This window comes from Lissotriton vulgaris, chromosome 1_1, assembly GCF_964263255.1.
Source record: "Lissotriton vulgaris chromosome 1_1, aLisVul1.2, whole genome shotgun sequence".
In the NCBI taxonomy this organism is placed as follows: domain Eukaryota; kingdom Metazoa; phylum Chordata; class Amphibia; order Caudata; family Salamandridae; genus Lissotriton; species Lissotriton vulgaris.
In genome coordinates, this window is record NC_141685.1 from 200073869 (window position 1) to 200076368 (window position 2500).

Consider the following 2500-nt stretch of genomic DNA (forward strand, 5'->3'; position numbering starts at 1 on the left):
AAGACATTATTACTTATAGTCTCCTGCATCTGATTCTTGCCATCATCATGTGAAACGTTGGCGTTATCATGTCTGCTGCGCACACTTTGTTCATATGTGTACAATTTAAGTGTGTGAACCTGACCACTGTCTTGGACAGAGCTCTTGCTGTGAACACACCATGTGAAGCATTGGTGGTTCAGTGGTAGAATTCTCGCCCGCCACGCGGGAGGCCCGGGTTCGATTCCCGGCCAATGCAAGGTTGCTTTCTTTTGACTTTGTTTTCGAAATGATATATATGAACTCAGTGGGGAATAAAATGGTAAGCAGTGACCCCGACGTGATTTGAACACGCAACCTTCTGATCTGGAGTCAGACGCGCTACCGTTGCGCCACGAGGTCCTTACACTTGCAGCCTTCGATGCCAGATGAACAAATGCTGTGGGCCTTTTGACTTATTTTCCTCTGCTTATATGCCTACGGTTGTATTACAGGGCTTGGCCTTTTGTTTTCTATCCTAATTATTGAAATTGACTGCAGGTGCAGTGAGAACGCTGAGGATTGAACTATTCAGGGAAAGGATCGCACGCAGGAAAGAGCAAAGGTACGTATCTGTGTTTCATGCAGACAAAAGGCTACGTCCCTGGGTGGGCTTGAACCACCAACCTTTCGGTTAACAGCCGAACGCGCTAACCGATTGCGCCACAGAGACTATTGACTGTATACATTTCCTGAGACTCAATATATGTCTTGACATGTGTGCGCCTGCCTGGAGCTTGTATTATATAAGGCGTCTTTATGCCATACAGCATTTGTCATTTGCTTAGTGTCTTGTTACTGTTGTAATTTATGATGTGTAGACTACTGTCTAATGGTGTTAGAGCCAGTATTACTACCGGTCACAGTGCATGAGACTCATACATGACTTTTCTCTTTGCCTGCTTAGCGTAGCTCCCTGCTCCTCTGTTTGCGTGCTACCAGCCCGTGAGGCGTGTGTCTTGCCCATCCCATCTTCACTGTGTTATGTTGGACTTGTCTTCTCTGTGAGCAGAGTCTCCTTCCCAGAGCAGGTGCTTTCTCTGAACTCTTGGCTTGTAAGACTGCTGGGAAAGGCCCTCCCTAGCCCCTCAGTCAGATAGATACATTTACCTGCAGAGCTCAGCTTGGGAGAAAGAGATTAGGCAGAGAGCACATAGGGGAAGGCCCACAGAGCACACTTTATTTTACATAAAAGCTCGGGCTTGTGGGAGGACAGGGACATGAGGGTTCTCCTGGAAAGAAATCCCAGGAGTATTGATGGCTAGGCCCTGAAACACAGCAATCCCGGAATGGCCAGGCACAAGATGCCTCTGCAATAGGCCTGACCCTAGGCTTCCGGAGTTCTTGATCTCCAGAGGCTCCAGTGATCTAAGCCCGACCAGGGCGCATTGGGATGGCATTAGGGACGCGTAAAGGGGCGCAGGGCGCAGAACTCTGCCCGTTTCACCCCAGCATTTTGGGGAGGACACAGAATCTGGCAAAGCCAGTGGGAAGGATTTTCCAGGAGGAGAGTTCAGTGACATGATCTGAAACACAATAGTGCTGGTGATCTGGCGGGTGCATTCTGTGAGCCACTTCTGTCAGGAGCAGCCTGCCATCATGCCCTGATAACCACAACTCTAGTACCAAGCCAGTGACCTCAGCAAATGCAAAGACATTATTACTTATAGTCTCCTGCATCTGATTCTTGCCATCATCATGTGAAACGTTGGCGTTATCATGTCTGCTGCGCACACTTTGTTCATATGTGTACAATTTAAGTGTGTGAACCTGACCACTGTCTTGGACAGAGCTCTTGCTGTGAACACACCATGTGAAGCATTGGTGGTTCAGTGGTAGAATTCTCGCCTGCCACGCGGGAGGCCCGGGTTCGATTCCCGGCCAATGCAAGGTTGCTTTCTTTTGACTTTGTTTTCGAAATGATATATATGAACTCAGTGGGGAATAAAATGGTAAGCAGTGACCCCGACGTGATTTGAACACGCAACCTTCTGATCTGGAGTCAGACGCGCTACCGTTGCGCCACGAGGTCCTTACACTTGCAGCCTTCGATGCTAGATGAACAAATGCTGTGGGCCTTTTGACTTATTTTCCTCTGCTTATATGCCTAAGGTTGTATTACAGGGCTTGGCCTTTTGTTTTCTATCCTAATTATTGAAATTGACTGCAGGTGCAGTGAGAACGCTGAGGATTGAACTATTCAGGGAAAGGATCGCACGCAGGAAAGAGCAAAGGTACGTATCTGTGTTTCATGCAGACAAAAGGCTACGTCCCTGGGTGGGCTTGAACCACCAACCTTTCGGTTAACAGCCGAACGCGCTAACCGATTGCGCCACAGAGACTATTGACTGTATACATTTCCTGAGACTCAATATATGTCTTGACATGTGTGCGCCTGCCTGGAGCTTGTATTATATAAGGCGTCTTTATGCCATGCAGCATTTGTCATTTGCTTAGTGTCTTGTTACTGTTGTAATTTATG

At 47.9% G+C, this 2500-nt stretch overlaps 6 non-coding genes across 6 annotated transcripts; 2 read left to right on the forward strand and 4 right to left on the reverse strand.

The window, feature by feature from the left end:
• The first annotated feature begins 167 nt into the window (after positions 1 to 167).
• Positions 168 to 238, forward strand: TRNAG-GCC (transfer RNA glycine (anticodon GCC)). Its single transcript has one exon. It is a non-coding gene; the product is annotated as a tRNA-Gly (tRNA).
• Positions 239 to 309: 71 nt separating this feature from the next.
• On the reverse strand, positions 310 to 381 carry TRNAW-CCA (transfer RNA tryptophan (anticodon CCA)). Its single transcript has one exon. It is a non-coding gene; the product is annotated as a tRNA-Trp (tRNA).
• A 236-nt stretch (positions 382 to 617) lies between these two features.
• On the reverse strand, positions 618 to 691 carry TRNAN-GUU (transfer RNA asparagine (anticodon GUU)). The gene has a single exon. It is a non-coding gene; the product is annotated as a tRNA-Asn (tRNA).
• Positions 692 to 1836: 1145 nt separating this feature from the next.
• Positions 1837 to 1907, forward strand: TRNAG-GCC (transfer RNA glycine (anticodon GCC)). The gene has a single exon. It is a non-coding gene; the product is annotated as a tRNA-Gly (tRNA).
• A 71-nt stretch (positions 1908 to 1978) lies between these two features.
• TRNAW-CCA (transfer RNA tryptophan (anticodon CCA)) lies at positions 1979 to 2050 on the reverse strand. The gene has a single exon. It is a non-coding gene; the product is annotated as a tRNA-Trp (tRNA).
• A 236-nt stretch (positions 2051 to 2286) lies between these two features.
• On the reverse strand, positions 2287 to 2360 carry TRNAN-GUU (transfer RNA asparagine (anticodon GUU)). Its single transcript has one exon. It is a non-coding gene; the product is annotated as a tRNA-Asn (tRNA).
• Positions 2361 to 2500: the final 140 nt, after the last annotated feature.